A 21,094-nucleotide genomic window follows, 5' to 3' on the forward strand; every position below is an offset into this window, starting at 1 on the left:
ACTAATTGGATGATATCTCCAGATCCCAAAATCCGATTCACCTAAAACTTGATTTATTAGAAAGTTATTTTCCCGGACTACAACATATCAAAATCTCAGATCGATCAGACAGCGGCATCTTTTAGGATCTATTTTCAAAATTCCATGTCAAATCTTGTCCAGATCTAAAATTTGGAGTAGATCGAACCTTAGCCAAAAGAGGAGACTTCCACCCGCGGAACCGCTCGACCAAATCGAAATATGGAAGGACCTAGTGTTCAAGCCATGTTGGGGTCTTTTTCCAAACAAATGGCCATCAACAACCAAATGATGATGGAGATGATGCGGGAATTACGGGCGACAAGGGAAGCCATGGCAAACGGGAGTGCACCCTCGACCCCACGACGCGAGTCCACTCCCATGAACCTACCGCAATCGATTCAGAATTTGCAACCACAAGAGCCGCTGTTGCCACCACCCTATGGGCAAAGACAAGCAAGAATGGTTCCACCAGGCCCAGTTACAAGTGAGCCCATCCGACGAGCTAACCACTATGGAGATCACCTTGGTAATCTAGATCCGTGGGCAGGGCAATACGAACCTGAACCACGGTGAGTTAATCAAAATCGAAGGAGGGATCATCAACCATTCATGGTGCGACGGTTAGATAAGGACTTGGACATGATCCAGATCGAGACAACGGCATCCGTGGGCAAATTGTGTGTCTCGAATTTCTCAAGTTCAAAAGTGGTGATATGATTTATTGGTTGTATAGGGCGGAGCAATTCTTCGCATACCACGGTACAGCGAAAGAATACAAGGTGACGCTTGTGAGCTTCCATCTTGAAGATGCGACGCTTCATTGGTTTCGAGCGGCCAATGCCAATGAGGCTATCAAAACTTGGGCTAACTTTTGTGTCGATATTACACGGCGATTTGGAGTGTCGGGGTATGAAGACTTCAATGCTCTCCTCTCAAAGATGGTGCAGAAGACCACGGTTGGGGCATACCAAAAAAAATTTGAGAGGATAAGTAGCCGATGTCATCCCCCATGGACGGATCAGCAACTTCGCAGCACCTTCATCTCTGGGCTACGGGAAAACATACAAGCTGACGTGTGCGCTTTAAGGTCTAGAACTTTAAAGGATGCCTTCGAAGATGCGGTACTCATGGAAGACAAACACAGGGCCATGAAGTTACACCTGAAACAGAGTTGGACAAGCCCAAGAAGCCGTAATTCAGTTCAACCAACCATAGCAGCAGGAAATGTTACAGGAGTACCAAGAACCATTGTTGCAATGGTGCCTCTCGAGCATCCCTAAAGCCATCCCAAGATGTGAAGTACGCAGCTAGAGGTCCGGGACGAGCACTCACACCTGCTCAAGTGGAGGAACGAAGGGCCAAAGGCCTATGCTTTCATTGTAATGAGAAATTTATACACAGGCATCACTGTGCTAAACTGATGGGATTAGTGATGCTAATCGACGGATTGGAGGAGGTTGAGGACAAGATTGTAGATGATGAGGGTATGGCTGGGCAGCAAGGAGGAGTAGCTGAGGAGCGACCTATGGAGGACAAGATGATCGAGATCTCCCTCCGCGCCTATTCTCGGACAGCCACACTAAGGACTTTGAGGGTGAATGGTGTAATCAAGACATCTATAATGAGAATCTTGATCAACACCGGATCCACCCACAACTTCATTGACAAAAGGCTCGTTAAGAAGATTGGGCTTGAGTCGAAACCCATGGAAGGGTTCGACGTGACAATTGGAGACGGCACCACATTACGGGTAGATTTTATTTGTGGAAGTGTGGAGTTGAACGTGCAAGGCCAATTCTTCACATTGGATCTTTATCCGTTGGCCTTGTGCTGCTGGATGGAAGTCAACCGCTGCTTGAACTTCTAAACGAAGGGGACGCAAGAGAGCTCGCTTCTTTCTCAGCACCCACCTTTCCTTTCTCCTCAATTCTGCGGAAAGCCAACGCAGAGGATAGTGATCTAGTCTGACTCATGTAGGAGCTGTGAGAGAAACCCTCAAGCCACCCCGACCATGTGGAGCGCGATGGGTTAGTACTAGAGTACTAGAGCGCAGGCGGATCAAGGTACCCCAGAACGAAGAGCTACGGAGACTATTGATAGCACACTTCCATGATACTCCTATAGCAGGTCATGAAAGGGTATTACAAACCTACAAGCGGCTGGCCCAAAACTGTACATGGACAGTGATGAAGACGGACGTGAAGAAGTATGTGCGTGAATGTCAAATCTGCCAACGAGTCAAATTGAAGGCACTCAAGCCCAACGAGCTACTACAACCACTACCTATATCGTAGCGTATTTAAGAGAACATCTCCATGGACTTCATCGAGGGGCTGTCGAAGGTTTGAGGACAATCGGTGGTGTTCATTGTGGTGGATAAACTGAGCAAATATGCTCATTTCATAGCATTGACGCACCCGTTTTCAACAAAAATGGTTATTGAAATTTTTGTTCGGGAAGTGGCGCGTGCTTGCATGGGATGCCTAGGACAATCTTGTTAGACCGGGATCGCATCTTCATCAACGAGTTTTGGTCCAAATTTTTCAGATTGCAAGGGACTCAAATCAACCTTAGTTCAACTTATCACCCCGAGACGGATGGCCAAACTGAGGTGGTGAATCGCAGACTAGAGCAATACTTGCGATGCTTTATGGTGGACTGACCAAAGGATTGGGTCAAATTCCTTCCATGGGCTGAATGGTCATACAATACTGCTCATCACTCTAGCATCGACATGACCCCCTTTGAGGCAGTTTATGGGCGCACTCCCCCTGTCTTGCGTGCCTATGATAGACTTACGACGACGGATAGGACTGAGCTTGACTTGGAACTTGCTGATTGAGATGAAATCTTGAGATGGCTCAAGATGCACCTAGCAACAACCCAAAACCGTATGAAGCAGACTCATGACAAAGGCTGGCATGAGCGAGAGTTTGAGGTGGATCAATTGGAGTTTGTTTGAGCTCAACCGTACCGGCAATCCACGTTGAGGCTAATTTTGAAGCAGAAGTTGGGTCACAAGTACTTTAGTTTGTACCGAGTGCTACAACAAATTAGTTCAGTAGCTTACCGGTTGGACCTACCTAAGGGGACCAGGATCCATCCAATTTTCCATGTATCGGCATTGAAGGCCCATATCAGGCCTAACTATGTGGTGGGTTCGGCCTTGCCCGAACCAATTGAGGAAGATGACCCAACTGAACCGATCCGAGTCTTAGGTCGCAGGAGAAGATGCCATGGATCCAAGTTGGAGACCGAAGTGCTGATCGAGTGGCTAGGCAAGCCCACTGACGAGTCTACTTGGGAGCTAGAGTCAGATATCATGGATCGCTTCCCAAATTTCAAACCTTGAGGACAAGGTTGCGAAAGCATGGTGGATTGATACGATTCAGACTTCACCGATGTCGTCTCGAGCATGGATTCACTTTAGGAGTGTCTTTGTTTCTAGTTTTAATGTTTAATTCTTAAAAAAATAAGTTTTCTATATGTTACGTCTGAACTATTTTGCTTAATGTGGCAGCAAAATCTTCATATGCCGCTGTCCCAAATATATGTGTAATCCTCCTACAAAATCAACCCAACCGGTAAATCCTCCATCACAAATAACTGATCTATACCAATGCAATACCATTCCTTGGAGGTGAAATCTTGCCATTTGGACCTTTGCATCCTCCATTGTCTCTTAACAATCAAAATATTATTCAACCTGAAACACCCAATCCGTTGGATCACTACCTTGAAATTTTGGAAAGTCCAAGTGTGCGGTTTTCCCCCGAATAGCATTGTCGGGTTCACGAAAGATCCTTAGTTCAGGTCTAAACCTTTGTGCATGTTGATCTCCCTCTCTAAATCCTCGAGCACGTCCAGCATTGTCTCCGAAGGGATCAACCTCATCCTCAAAGTGCCAATCCTCCTCATCAACGAAGCGCACCAGTGCCGCACGCCTCTCGGGTTCCACCACCGCCGGTCTTGGGTTTTATAACGGAGGTAGGGAATGATGTGTAGGCATAGGTAAAAAAGAATCATTGACACTAACATGTCGCACCTAGACCTATGGGGTATCGGTTCAGTGTGGTACCACCGCTGGTCCTTCTAGAGGCACCGATCGTCGTCGAGGAGATGATGAAGCTGATCGGTTCAGGACATATTCCTTTAAATCATTATGATCCTTTTGCATTGCGTCAACTCTATGCAATAATGTTTGGAACATGCCCCTAAGTTCATCCGCCACGCCCACATTCACACCCATGGACGTTGGTTGACTCGATCCTACCGTGGTCACTCCAAAGGAATCGGCCTCACAGATAGGGTTATCGTGGGTTGAGTCTTCCCTTGTCGGAGTGCTCTCCATTGGTCTCCTTATCGATGTCATCTTCCTTGTTTCAACCATTAATGGAGGTCTGAGGTTTGCTTGGCTCTGATACCAAATTGATGGATTACGATACCAAAAGATAGGCTCTGGAACGATTTCTTCAAAATTTGGATTTATTATAGAAATCTATCCACACAATCGTGGGAAAATATACATCAAATATTCTTATGTAGTTATAAAATTATGAAACTAAGTGGATTAGATCCATAACTTCCTGTTCTACAATTTTTGTATTTACACCCTTCGAAGATTCAAACTACAACTAGGACAAAAACATAAAATAACACGGGTGATAGTGGTGGTGACGGGTGGAGTGGATGTTAGGGTTCTGGAAAGTAATGGAGATGAAGATGGATGGTGGATGTGGTTAAGGGATATAGAAGAAGGGGAAGAAGTGGTCGAGATCCCAAAGAAGAGGGAAGACTCGATAAACGAAGGAGATTAGAAGTTAGGAGAGCCTTACCAATGGTTGAGGTGAAAGGTTGGTGAAGAGGGAGGAGGGAGATTAAGGTAAAGAGAATAGAAAAGATAGGAGGCAAGAAATCAATAATCCATTCGCATAATGAATTTAGCTACTATCCACACCTTTATAGAGGCTGGCCAAAACCTTTAATAATAATAATTAACCCTAATCCTATTGTAATCCCACCGATCGCGTTCGAACGCGTCCGATCATGTTCGAACGCACAAAAGACGTTCTCTGTATGTGAACGCAATGTAGGCGTTCAAACGCGCCTGACCGTGTTCAAACGAACTTTTCGCATTCTCTGTATTTGCGAACCTAATGCAAGCATTCGCAAAGGTGTTTGAACGCGACCCCTACTGCGTTCGAACACGACCTACAGAAATTTTATTTTAATAAAAATAAATAACTAATGTAATAAGAAAAGATCCTAACTAAATGTATCAGTCATCCTAACTAAATGTAGGAATTTGTCCGCACAACCATGGAAACATATTAACCAAATATTCTTCTGTTATCATAAAATTATGAAACTAAGTGTATTAGATCCGTAACTTCTTGATCTACAAGTGTTGTATTTACACCCTTCACAAATTCAAATTGCAACTAGGACGAAAATATGAAATAATACGGGTGATGGTGGTGGTGATGGGTAGAGTGGATATTAGGGTTATAGAAAGTAATGGAGATGAAGGTGAATGGTGGATGTGGTTAAGGGATATAGATGAATGGGAAGAAGTGGTTGAGATTCCAAAGAAGAGAGAGGACTCGACAGACGAGGGAGATTAAGTTAGGAGAGACCTTGCCAACAATTGAGGTTGAAGGTTGGTGAAGAGGAAGGAGGGAGATTTGGGTAGAGAGAATAAAGAAGATAGGAGGCAAGAAATCAATAATCTATTCTTATAATGAATTTGGCTACCATCCACACCTTTATAGAGGCTAGCCAAAAGCCCTAATAATAATAATTAGCCCTAATCCTAGTGCAATCCCACCGATCGCGTTCAAACGCGCCCAATTGCGTTTGAACGCACAAAAGACGTTCTCTGTATGTGCGAATGCGATGCAGGCGTTTGAACGTGCCCAATCGTGTTCGAACGCACTTTTTGCATCCTCTGTATTTGCAAACCTAATACAGGCGTTCGAACGCGACCCCTCCGGCGTTCGAACGTGACCCCTCCTGCGTTCGAACGTGACATACATAAATTTTATTTTAATAAAAATAAATAACTAATGCATTAAGAAAAGATTCTAACTAAATGTATCAGTCATCTGGTCAAGTGCAACTATTGTGACTACCTTGTCGAATTAAAGGACACCGATGGTTAGTGCTGGATAGACTCTCACACTTTCTTTGGTGGAGGAGTGACGCATGTTCTTAGATCCTCTAGTTGAACTCTAACACATGCCTAGGTGGAGGAGTGATGCTCTAAGGGTCTTTGTTTAGATGTGATGAGAAGTACATGCTGGGTCATCGCTGCACACATTCAGTAGTTTCTTCTTCTAGATGGTCCAAAAGATGTGATGGAGAACTTTGCTACTATAAATGGTCCAGAGGCGGAAGCTCAAGAGCTAATGGTAATCAAGGAGGAGATGGCAATGGAAATCTCACTACACGTGTACAAGGGCACAGTGGCACCTAAGATGCTATGGATGGAGGGAGTGATCAAACAGACCATTGTCCAAATCTTGATAGATACAGGAAGTACACATAATTTCCTAGACAACAATATCTTGAGGAAGATAGGCTTGGAGTGGAGCCGATAGTGGGCTTCAACATAACAATAAGTGATGGCACGGCTCTACGAGTCGATGCTGTATTCCGTCGAATACTACTATTTGATACGATTCGAACTTCACCGATGACGTCTCGAGCATGGATACACTTTAGGGGTGACTTTTATTCTTATTTTAGTATTTATTTCATAAAAAAACAATTTTTATGTATGCCGCGTTCGAACGCGGATTGAGTGCTTTCGAACGCGCTTGTAAACACCTGCATCAGGTTCACAAAAACAGAGAACATGAAATGTGCGTCCAAACGCGATTGGACGCATTCAAATGCCATGTTCGAATGTGGATGGAGTGCATTCGAACGCACTTGTGAATGCTTGCATCAGGTTCGCATATGCAGAGAACGCATGCAAAATGTGCATTCAAACGCGATTGGGCGCATACGAATATGATCAGTGAAAATCTACTATTTTAGGGTTAATAATTGCCATTTTTGAATTGTCTGGTTAGCCTCTAAAGGTGTGGATAGCAACCATAGAATCACTATTGAATGAATTGAGTTTTGCCCTTGTCTCCTTCGTCTTCTTCTCTCTCATTCTCTCGTTCCCTGGTGACGTCGCTTTTGACCCCCCTCGACAGGCCACTCACCGTTGTCTCTTAGGGGGCGGCCCACTCCTCCCCCTTCTTTCAATCTATCTATCACCTTGCCCTAACTGTTCCATCGTCCATAATCCTTCCACCTCCACTTACTCACCGGTGCCACCCCATTATCGCCGGTCCACCACCCTCCACCATCACCAAGGATCTCGTGCCTCCATCCACGAATCCAAAGACGGACTCCCTGATGTTTGTCTACTAATCGGATGATATCTTGAGACCCGACCATCCGATTCGCCTAAAACTAGATTTGTTGGAAAGCTATTTTCTAGGGCTAGATCATATTAAAATTTTATATCGATCCGATGGCTGCATCTTTCGTGATCTATTTTCAAAGTTCCATGTCAGATCCTGTTCAGATTTGAAAATCGGGATTGATTGAGCCTTAGCCTAAAGGGGAGATCGTATCACTATTATAACAACCTATCCTTAAAAAATGTTTGTTGCATGGCACAACGTGGCTAGCCATAGTGTGGTCGACCTCATACCATGCAATGGTGGGTTGACTGAGGACGCCACATGTCCCCAGCTGCCGACCCGGCCAATCCCGCCACCTCTAATACCCCCCATCGCCTCTCTCTCCCTCTAAATCCTCTCTCTCTCTCTCTCTTGCTAACACTGGCTTAACACTGCCATTGTCATCGTCATCGCCGAGGTGAGCCCCTCTCCTTTTCTCTTCCTCTCCTTTTCTCCTCTCTTTCTCTCTCTCTCTCACTCTCTAGTGGTCTCAGATTCACCGAACCCGAGCCACCAGCTAGAGGCCGGCCACTGTCTGGCAAACAGCGGCCGAGCCCTTCCTTGCCGGCCCGACTTCCCCTCCCTCCCCTCCTCTTTCTCTTCTCTTCTTTTTCTTCCTTCCTTTCTTTCTTTCTTTCTTTTTCTTCTTCCTTTCTTTCTTTCTTTTTCTTCTTCCTTTCTTCTTCCTTTCTTCTTATTCTCCCTCGGTTCTTCCCTCTCCTCTTGCTACAATAATGCTAGGCCGAGCCCAAGCACTATAGCAAAGAGGATTTTTATATTTTTGTTTTCTATTAATTATATAATCTATTTTCTAATGTTAGGTAAATTTAGTTTATTTGGATAATTATTTTTTTTGATAATTTACACTCACTAGTATAATTATTAGCTAAGTATTTTTAGTATAATAATTTATTAATTGTAATTATAAATATTTGCATAAAAATTTATCTATAGTTTAGCCATTGTTTATTAGATTAATACATGTAGTCGTATTGATAATAATCTTATATTTATATTTATATTTTATATAATTACTTTTTTAGCATCTTATTTTTGTCTACTACTTTGTATAAAATGGAAAACTAAGCTGGCATATTATTCTAGTATAATAGGATAATGACTATTTTACATATAATTTATGATTAATTATGATACGATCTCCCCTTAGGCTAAGGTTCGATCTCTTCCAATTTTCAGATCTGGACTGATTCTGGCACGGAATTTTGAAATAAGATCTCAAAATATATAGTCATCGGATCAATGGGAAATTTTGATATGTTGTAGTGCCGGAAAAGAACTTTCCAAAAAATCAAGTTTCAAGCGAATCGGAGTTGGGGATCTCAATATATCATCCGTTTAGTGGACGAACATAAGGATGATCTATTTAGGATCCGTGGATGGAGGCAGGAGATCCTAGGTAATGGTGGTTGGTGGAGGACCGACTTTAATGGGGTGGCACCGATGAAACGTGGTGGTGGAAGGGTTATGGTTGATGGAAGGGCTAGGGCAAGTGATGGATAGATTGAAAGAAGGGAGAGGAGAGGGCCGCCTCTAAGGGACTAGGGTGATTGGCCGGTCGAGGGAGGTTAGAAGCGGCGTCGCCGGGGATTGAGAGAATGGGAACGAAGAAGACGAAGGAGACAAGGCAAAACTCAATTCTCAATTCAATAATGACTTTGGTTGCCATCCGCATCCTTTTAGAGGCTAACCACAACTCAAAATTAACCCTAACAATACAATTTTCACCGACCGCATTCGAACGCACCCGACCGCATTTGAACGCACCGGGTTCGCTCCTCTCTGGATTTACAAATGCGATGCAGGCGTTCGAATGCGCGATCGAACACGCCTCTCTGGATTTGCGAACGCGATGTAGGCGTTCACAGTGCGTTCGAACGGCAATGCACACTCCTCACCCACGTTCACAATCGCGTTCACAACCGCGTTCGAACTCACTCCACCGCGTTCGAACACGACTTACATAAAACTTATTTTTCTTGGAAATTAAATACTAAAGCAAGAAACAAAGACACTCATAAAGTGAATCCAAGCTCAAGACGACATCGGTGAAGTCCGAATTGTATCAATCCACCACGCTTCCGCAACCTTGTCCTCAAGGTTTGAAATTTGGGAAGCGATCCATGATATCTGACTCTAGCTCCCATGTAGACTCGTCAGTAGGTTTGCCCAGCCACTCGATCAGCACTTTAGTCTCTAATTTGGACTCATGGCATCTTCTCCTACGACCTAAGACTCGGACCAGTTCAGTGGAGCCATCTTCGTCCATTGGTTCGGGTAAGGCCGAACCCACCACATGGTTAGGCCCGATCTGGGCCTTCAATGCCGATACATAGAAGACCAGATGTATCCTGGTTCCTTTAGGTAGGTCCAACCAGTAAGCTACTGGACCGATTCGTTGTAGCACTCGGTACGAACCATAGTACTTGTAACCCAACTTTTGGTTCAAAATTGGCCTCAATGTGGATTGCCGACACAGTTGAGCTCGAACGAACACTAATTGATCCACCTCAAATTCTCGCTCACGTCGGCCTTTGTCATGAGTTTGTTTCATGCGGTTTTAGGCTATGGCTAGGTGAGTCTTGAGCCATCTCAATGTTTCATCTCGATCAGCAAGCTCCAAGTCAAGCTCGGTCCTATCCGCCACCACGAGTCTATCATAGGCACACAAGACAGAGGGAGTGCGCCTATAAACCGCCTCAAAGGGGGTCATGCCGATGCTAGAGTGATGAGCGGTATTGTATGACCACTCAGCCTATGGAAGGAATTTGACCCAATCCTTGGTTGATCTACCACAAAGCATCGCAAGTATTGCTCTAGTCCGCGATTCACCACCTCGGTTTGGCCATCCGTCTCGAGGTGATAAACTGAACTAAGGTTGATTTGAGTCCCTTGCAATATGAAGAACTCGGACCAAAACTCACTGATGAAGATGCGATCCTGGTCTGACACGATCGTCCTAGGCATCCCATGCAAACGTGCCACTTCCCGAACAAAAATTTCAGCAACCCTTTTCACTAAAAACGGGTGAGACAATGTTATGAAATGAGCATATTTGCTTAGTATATCCACCACAACAAACACCACCGATTGTCCTCGAACCTCCGACAGCCCCTCGATGAAGTCCATGGAGATATCCTCCCAAATACGCTCCGGTATAGGCAGTGGTTGTAGCAACCCGTTGGGCTTGAGTGTCTCCGATTTGACTCGTTGGCAGATTTGACATTCACACACATACTTCTTCACGTCCGTCTTCATCGCTGTCCATGTACAGTTTCGGGCCAGCCGCTTGTAGGTACGTAGTACCCCTTCATAACCTACTATAGGAGTATCATGGAAGTGTGCTATCAATAGTCTCTGTAGCTCTTCGTTTCGGGGTACCTTGATTTGCCCGCGCTCTAGTACTAACCCATTGCGCTCCTCGTGCTCGGGGTGGCTTGAGGGGTTCTCTCTCAACTCCTTCATGAGTCAGACCAGATCACTATCCTCTGCATTGGCTCTCCATAGATCTGAGAAGAAAGGAAAGGTGGGTACCGAGAAAGAAGTGAGCTCCCTTTCGTCCCTTTCATTTGGAATTCCAAGCAGTGGTTTATTTCCATCCAGTAGTACTCTCTGGTCATCCTCCAAACTGTCAATGTGAGGCTTGTAAAATCAAATATTACGGGCCCCAAGCTTTGAAGCCATTGGGTCCCCAAAATAATGTCGGCACCTCGTAAGGCCAACAGATAAAGGTCCATTGTGAAAGTTTGGCCTTGCACCTTCAATTCCACACCTCCACAAATAAAATCTGCTCACAATGTGGTGTCATCTCCAATCTTCACATCGAACCCTTCCGTGGGTTCCGACTTGAGCCCAATCTTTCTAAGGAGCCTCTTGTCAATGAAGTTGTAGATAGACCCGATGTCAATCAAGATTCTCACTGTGGTTTTCTTGACTACACCATTCACCCACAAGGTCTTAGGCGCAGCTATTTCGAAGTAGACGTGGAGGGAGATTTCGGCTATCATGTCCTCCACGGGTTGCTCCTCAGCTTCTTCTCCTTGATGTCCAACCACAACTTCATTTTCAGCTACAAACTCATCCTCAGCCTCCTCCAATCCATCGATTAGCATCACCGATCCTATTGGTTTAGCACAGCGATGCCCTGGTACAAACTTCTCATCACAACGGAAGTCTAGGCCCTTGGCCCTTCGTTCCTCCACTTGGGCAGGTGTGAGTGCTCGTCCCGAACCTCTAGGTGCTACTTCACATCTTGCGATGGCTTCAAGGGTGCTTGAGGAGGTACCACTGCAGCAGCAACTCTTGGTACTCCGATGATGTTTCATGCCGCTATGGTTGGTTGAGATTGATTACGACTTCCTTGGCTCGTCCAACTCTGTTTCAGGTGTATCTTCATGGCCCTATGTTTGTCTTTCATAAGCACCGCATCTTCGAAGGCCTCCTTTAAGGTTCTAGGCTTTAAAGCTCTCACATTGGCTTGTATGTCACCCTGCAGCCCGGATATGAAGGTGCTGCGAAGTTGCTGATCCATCCATGGTGGATAACATCGGCTATTAATCCTCTTAAATTCTTCTTGGTATGCCCCAACCGTAATCTTTTGCACTGTCTTTGAGAGGAGAGCATCAAAGTCTTCATACCTTGATGCTCCAAATCATCGTGTGATATCAGCACAAAATTCAGCCCAAGTTTCGATAGCCTCACTGGCATTGGCTGCTCGAAACCAATGAAGCGCCGCATCCTCAAGGTGGAAGCTCGCAAGCATCACCTTGTATTCTTCCGCCATACCTTGGTATGCAATGAATTGCTCCACCCTATACAATCAATCGATTGGATCGCCACCTTTGAACTTGGGGAATTCGAGACGCACGACTTGTCCATGGATGCCATTGTCTCGTTTCGGATCATGTCCAAGTCCTTGTCTAACCGGGGGAGGATGCACCATGAAGGGTTGATGATCCCTCATTCGGTTTTGATTAACTCGCCATAGTTCCGGATCATATTGACCCGCCCACGGATCTTGATCTCCAAGGTGGTCTTCATAATGGTTCGCTCGTCGGATGGGTTCACCTACAACTGGACCTGGTGTAACCATCCTTGCTTGCCTCTGCCCATAGGGTGGTGGTAGCAGCGGCTCTTGTGGTTGCAAAGGCTGAACCGGTGGCGGTGGGTTCAAGAGGGTGGACTCGCGTCGTGGGGTCGATGGTGCATTCCCGTTCGCTATTGCTTCCCTTATCGTCCATAGTTCCCTCATCATCTCCATCATCATCTGGTTGTTGATGGCCATTTTCTCGAAAAGAGGCCCCAACATGGCATGAACGCTAGGTTCTTTCGTATTCCGATTAGATCGGGCGATTCCGCGGGTGGAAGTCCCCGCAACCGTTTCCCACTCCTCTATTGGGAGAATCTCTTCTTTATCATCTCGCCGTGCAGCCATGGCTCTGGTGGTCGTCATAGGAAGCACTTGTCCGAGGAACGGTGGCTCTGATACCAAGCTTGATACGATCTCCCCTTAGGCCAAGGTTCGATCTCTTCCAATTTTCAAATCTGGACTGATTCTGGCACGGAACTTTGAAATAAGATCTCAAAAGATACCGTCGTTGGATCAATGGAAAATTTTGGTATGTTGTAGCCCTGGAAAATAGCTTTCCAACAAATTAAGTTTTAGGCGAATCGGAGTTGGGGATCTCGAGATATCGTTTGTTTAGTGGACGAACATATGGATGATCTGTTTAGGATCCGTGGATGGAGTCTCTCCTAGGTAATGGTGATTGGTAGAGGACAGGCGTTAATGGGGTGGCACCGATGAAAAGTGGTGGTGAAAGGGTTATGGTTGATGGAAGGGCTAGGGCAAGTGATGGATAGATTGAAAGAAGGGGGAGGAGAGGGCCGCCCCTAAGGGACTAGGGTGATTGGCCGGTCGAGGGAGGTTAGAAGCGACGTTGCCGGGGATTAAGAGAACGGGAACGAAGAAGACGAAGAAGGCAAGGCAAAACTCAAATTTCAATTCAATAATGACTTTGGTTGCCATCCACATCCTTTTAGTGGCTAACCACAACTCAAAATTAACCCTAACAATATAATTTTCACCGATCGCGAATTGTTAGGGTTAATTTTCACCGACTGTGAATTTTAAAAACTGGTAATGCAAGATTCATTGAGATTGGTGAAGTTAGTGAGAGTACTAGAAGACATAGTAGAAATAAAGGAAACAAGGGTAAATGTTACATTGCCTAGAACAGTTCCTCCATCTAGTATTACTCCAAATGTTGTTCCAGCTGTTGTAGAACAGCATGATGATGATGATGAACAATATATAAATGAAGAAGTACTTCCTGAAGAAAATGACTTACATAATACTGATATGCATGAACCACAACAAGTAGCATTAAGAAGATCTCAAAGAGATCGTAGGTCAGCTATTTCTAATGATTATGTGGTTTATATGCAAGAATCAGATTATGATATAGGAATCAATAAGGATCCAGTTTCGTTTTCACATGCTGTAGAAAGTAAAGAGTCAATGGAATGGATTAATGCCATGAAAGAAGAATTGAAATCCATGCAACAGAATGAAGTTTGGGATCTCGTTGAGTTACCACATGGCTATAAAAGAGTCGGATGCAAATGGGTTTTTAAAACCAAACACGACTCTAGTGGTAATATCGAACGGTATAAAGCTAAGGGTTACACTTAGAAAGATGGTGTTGATTACAAAGAGACATTTTCTCCTGTTTCGAAAAAGGACTCACTAAGAATAATAATGGCATTAGTAGCTCATTATGATTTGGAGTTACATCAAATGGATGTGAAAATAGCCTTTCTGAATGGAGATCTTGATGAGGATATTTATATGGATCAACCTGAGGGTTTTTCTGTAGAAGGTAAAGAACAATTGGTGTGTAAACTTAAGAAGTCAATATATGGACTTAAACAAGTATCCCGGCAATGGTATATTAAGTTCAATACCATTATTACATCTTTTGGTTTTAAGGAAAATACGGGTGATCACTGTATATATCAAAAGATCAGTGGGAGCAAGTTTATTTATCTGGTCCTTTATGTTGATGACATCTTACTTGCTGCAAATAATTTAAGTCTATTGCACTAAGAAATTTCTCTCAACGAACTTTGAAATGAAAGATATGGGAGAGGCATCCTATGTGATTGGAATAGAAATATTACATGATCGATCACAAGGAATATTGGGATTGTCTCAGAAAGGATATATCGAAAGGATTTTAGAGAGATTTGGAATGAGTAAGTATTCACCTGGGACAGTTCCTGTACAGAAAGGTGATAAATTCAATCTCATGCAATGTCCTAAGAATGATGTTGAACGAAAGGAAATGGAATCAATTCCATATGCATCTGTTGTTGGTAGCCTAATGTATGCTCAAACCTGTACTAGACCGGATATCAGTTTTGCGGTCGGTATGTTAGGTAGGTATCAAAGTAATCTAGGAAGGGAACATTGGCAAGCTACAAAGAAAGTTTTGAGGTACTTACAAGGCACGAAAGATTACATGCTCATGTATAGAAGATCCAATGGATTGGAGGTGATTGGATATAGCGATTCAGATTTTGCTGGATGCATCGATACTAGAAAATCGACCTTTGGTTACCTGTTTATGATTTCTCAAGGTGCCATATCATGGAAAAGTGCGAAACAGACTATCGTTGCTTCATCTACTATGGAGGCAGAATTTGTGGCATGTTTTGAAGCCACAATTCATGCATTGTGGTTGCAGAACTTTATTTCAGGAATTGCGGTTGTCGACACCATTAGCAAGCTGCTGAAAATTTATTGTGATAACTCTGCAGCAGTGTTTTTCTCAAAGAACGACAAGTACTCTAAAGGTGCCAAACATATGGAACTGAAGTATCTTGTTGTGAAAGATGAGGTTCAGAAACAAAGAGTGTCAATCATACACATCAGAACAGAACTTATGATTACAGACCCTTTGACGAAAGGGTTACAACCAAGATAATTTAAGGAACATGTTCAAAGAATGGGTCTTGGTTGTATTAATAATTGATGTGTGATATTCTGAGCTCTTTTATGTGTTTCTGATATACAATTATGTGTCTCTTGTTTTAATGTAGTAGTACGTATTTTATGTAATTTGAAACAAGAAAGAGTCTTATAAAGATATTATGTTTAATCATTATGATATAAGACATTATATGGACCATTATGCTGTTTTATATAAATTATGAATATGAATTGATGGATTGCTGGTATTATAGTATATGGAAGGGAATGCATTGAATTAATAATGCACAACCGCCATAACTCTAGAAATTTATCATAGTATGATGTTCAACACTTGATATTATGAATAATCGGGTCAAGTGGGAGAATGTTACAAATCTGCTATTAGAAACTACAAATTGCTCATTTAATGGCTCATTTACTTTTAATGTTATGCAGTTTCTATCTTAATGTGACCCGATTAATTAAGTGATAAATAGATCGTTCTATAATTAGAGCATTAGATCTGTGATTAATTTGAAACGTTGGATTGGTATATGATGGACGTACCAGATTTAGAGTTAAATGTTATATAATCAAGGATTGGGTCCTCTCTCTCCCTACCAAGAGTCGCATTCTTCTCCATCAAGAAACGCATAAAAAAAATAGGGTTAGAGAGAGAAACTAAATTCTGAGAAGAATAGCAACCGTCAAGAGTCAGAAGAAAAAAGATGGCAGCCATTACATCTTCCGCTGTTAATCAAGGTATGTCATCTTAAGCAACAAATCATATCAAGTTTTGTTTGTGAAATATTCGGTATTGGTGATCTTTGGGCTATTAATTAAATTGTTCATATTTAATCATAAAAGATCTAATAGAAGAGAAGTTTTAACATTGTTAACCAAGGAAAATAACTCGTGATAAAGACAAAATACGTTTTGACCATAAGGAGCCCGTGCTCGGTAAAGAGGAATCAAATGATTCAAGTGGAGTTTTTTTGTAACGTATCAATAAGATAGAGCCATGCTGCGAGTTGTTTCAGGTCCTAAATAAACACGAACACTCAAAAAATCTGTTGGGCAGGCGGATTCACATCTTTTACAACCTACACAGTCCTCCGTTCTTGGCGCGGAAGCAATTTGCTTGGCTTTACATCCGTCCCAAGGTATCATTTCCAATACATCTGTGGGGCAAGCTCGTACACATTGAGTACACCCTATACATATATCATAAATTTTTACTGAATGTGACATTGAATCTAGAAATTTCAGTTTTTAACATAAAAAATTTCCGATCTGGTGAAATTACAAATTAATAGTAACTGAGTCATTAATAGTAAATGAATCATATATATATTATAGACACTAGACGAAGCAGTGGTTTATCAAAATTTTAACAATCAATATATTTCTTAATCTGTTTATGAGAAAAGGCCAAGAGACTTTGATTTACGTTTCAACAATCATGATCATACGAGTTGCATATGTGAATTGTTGAAATTGGTCAACAAGTTGTTCATCCTTATTTCAATATTTATATTTATTTCAATATGAACATAATAAATTCAATCCAATAATCCAATAATAATAATATTTATATTATTTATAAATTCTAATCTAATTAGATTATTTATATATTGTTTAGATTATTTATATATTATTAGATTATTTATATATTGAATATATATATATATTTTTTATTATATATTAATTATTTATATATAAATATATTAATTTTTTATATATTAAATTTATTTATATTTATTTTTTATTTTTATATTATATTTATATATATTTAAATATGTTTTATGTATATATATATTTATATTTATATTTATATTATTTATATTATTATATTTATATAATTATTATTATATTATTATTATATTAAAATATATTAATATTATTTGATATTGTCATTATATTATCATAGTTAACTAAATATAGGTAAATTTATATATTAAAATATTATTTTTTTATGTGCTTTTATTTTATTTATATGATGATTATGACTAATTATTCAACAAATTAGATTGATTGATACGAGTTGATTTTCTATTACGATGGATTGACGAAACAATAGCTAGCCCAATAACTGCTTCAGCAGCTGCAATGACTATAATAAAGATTGAGAAAATGTCTCCTTTTAATTGACGACTATCAAATATATCAGAAAATATTACGAGATTGATATTAACCAAATTTAATATAAGTTCAAGACACATAAGTGCTCTAACCATGTTTCGACTTGTGATCAATCCATAGATACCGATAGAAAATAAATAGACACTCAAAAAAAGTACATGCTCAAACATCATTGACTAACTCCTTATCAATCTCAATTCATTTCAATATGAAGAACAATTCAACCAATTCAATTGATTAAAATAGAACAATTACACAACAAAAGAAAGTATTGGCGGTAGATAGATTTAACTAAAAATTCTATTGTGTATAGGATAGATATGACTATGCATTATGATCGATTTGGAAATTGAACTAATTGTTTCATAGGACAAATCATATTCAATGTATCAATGGATGTTTATTATACTACTAGATGATAAACAGATAATGATGTATAGAAAGTGATTATATTAGCATTTATATATAGCTGTCAGCTTACATGTTAAAATATTAATAGAAGTTATTGAGTGAGCATTTTCCAATGATGAGATTGATCTTAATAATTGTAATGACTTACAGGTTTGCATTTGAGTTTTAAGATAAAAATATTTGATTAGGAGATAATGATTATAGGATTGATAATTCTATTATAGTTTGTGAATTTTTAATTTATAATGAATTACAAAATTGAGGATGTGAGTTGATTTAAAATAAAAGAAAAGATATGTTACTAAGGTTGATGATTATTATTCTCGGGCATCTTGTTATCCATATGGATAAATTGATTTCAATTGCTTTATTAGTAGATCATATTATAATTGCATGAATAACTCGGAAGAATGATTTTAGTAGCCAATTAGTTCATGGACATTACTTTTATGGATTTATCTGAATTATGTGTAGGTATTATTAAAGTTCAAGTATGATGGATTAGTAAACACTAGGAACTATATTAGATTACGCAATACTATGTTGATGTTATTTAGTATATGTTAATAGTTGTTGGATATGTATTGGTATTATGAATGGACTATTGTAACAACCCAACCGTAAAAAAAAAGATTATTAATTAATTAAAAAATTTCATGGGCACGACTGTGGCCGACCCCATGCCTATGCAGCTGCATGAGCAGCTTGCGTGGAAGGTGCCATGCGCCCCACCGCCGCGGCCTCCTACCTGACCGCCTCTCTCTCTCTTTCTTTTACTATTGTTGCCCTGCCGGCCTACCGCCACCACCGCCATCTCCACTGACGCCAGTGAGCCTCTTCCTTCCTCTCTCCCTCCTCTCTCCCTCTTTCTCTTTCCCTCTTGAGTTCGCCAGAACTGAGCCGTCGGTGAGAGGCCAGCCACTGGTTAGCCAACAGTGGCTAAGCCCCTCCCCACTAGCCTGGCTCCTCCTCCTCTCCCTTCTCTTCTTCTTCTTCTTCTTCCTTCTTTCTTCTTCCTTCTTTCTTCTTCCTTTCTTCTCCTTCCTTAACTTCTTCTCCTCATTAGCCTGCAACACTACTGGGCTCGACCCAGAACTGGTGGCAATGCTCCTTATTTTTTTTTTTTTTTTTATTTAGGTATTTCTTTCTTAATTATACAAATATATTTAGATATTAATTATTTTAATAATAATATATATTCATCAATATGATTATTATTAATTATAATTAATTATGTTACAAGCAATTACACATATATATAGGTAATACTTATATTTACTATTTATTTATTTATGTTTCTATTAGATTAATAGATAGATTCATAATTATAATCATTAGGTTTATAGATATATACTAATATTCATATGATATACATTTTAAACAATTCTAATAATTTATTATATATTATTTTGTAATAAATAAGATACTAGTCTTATTAATTTATTTATTTCTAAAGTAACGACTACATAGTCCATAATTAATCAAAATAGAGTGAGAACCACAATTTATTTATAATTATATTTTTATCTATATTTATATGTTTATTTATAATTATAATTTCATACATATATATATATATATATACCTTTTATTTTATTTTATTTTATAACGTCATACTTAGACTATTTTTTATCTAAAAAGGAGCAACCCTTTTATTCTCATTTTATAACTGACCTTTTATAATAATAGTATAATCTTAATATTAAAAGTTTAAAGGATAAGTAGAAACTCTAAAACTTAATAAATTATCATATTTTACACGAACAGATTTTAATTAGATAAATGGTTAATTTCATGTTACTTAAATATTTTCAGATCCTGAACCCCTTATGTGAGACCCCGTGGACTCTGTTAGCGATGAGTTGACACTCGGTTATCGAATGTGAGGGATACGTGGTTTTTGTCTTCTAATCAGATATAAGTAGTCTTATCCTTTAGACACCTTTCTCAAATTAAGATATATTGTATAATTATGTAGATGCATGTTTTGGCCTTTAGTATAATTATATGATCTTATTTAGAGATGATTTTAGTTGAGCATTGTAACGCCCCCGACCGGCATGGGTACGTGCACGCCCACGCGCCCACACGGCACGCGTGGCACACACGAATGGGTTGGGCAGGGCCAATCACGCACAGATACTCTCCTATGCACATATAATCATGACATCATCAAATAAAACCTGCTAAACTATCCATGATCACATAATCTATTACCAAATAAACATATTAACATATGAATATCCAAGTCCATAATAATATATACTAGACTACTACATAATCTAGCAGGGTCCGCACAGGCCATAACAAACCATCAAGATATAACTAAAACAACTAATATAAAAATACACTATGATTCGACCTGTATTATACAAATCATCGTCTAATACAAAAGAGTACAAATATTAAATACTGGTACAACTCAATTTCTATATAAACTATCATCTATACCGTCTCACATCAATAGCTCACCTCATCATCACTCTAAAATATCTTCTCAATATATCTCAAGTCGTTATCACGTACCACATATCTAATGAGGTTAGAAAAGAAATAAAGAGAGTCATGAGCAAAAGGTTTAGTGAATAGACCTTACCCCGAATCAGTGATGCCAAAACAGAGAGTAAATCATGTACTAGATAATTTAAATCAGAAAAAATATCATGTCATGAATGAGTATATGAATGTATCCTCAATAATATATAAATGAAAAGTAGATAACATATCATAATTAATAAAAGTATATAATCCTCGACAATAAATAAACAAATTTCCATGTCATATGATCATCATAACTCTCTCTCAAATATGACACATGATGCATGTCAACCATGACCATCCTATGATATCAAATGCAACCATATGATGTATATTAATCACTCGATAATCAGGTAATCAGATGAGAATTAAATTATATGTATTTCTCAACATCTTAGTCATCAATGTCGTCTCTATATGTCATCATCATACTAGACCACTATGCATAGTCAACACCCGGTACCCGATTTCAACATCTTACCTATATGCTCAAAGCATACCCTATCATAGGCTAAGGGTATCTCAGTCA

This window comes from Typha angustifolia, chromosome 4 (genome assembly GCF_048772165.1).
Source record: "Typha angustifolia cultivar Huaian chromosome 4, ASM4877216v1, whole genome shotgun sequence".
In the NCBI taxonomy this organism is placed as follows: Eukaryota; Viridiplantae; Streptophyta; class Magnoliopsida; order Poales; family Typhaceae; genus Typha; species Typha angustifolia.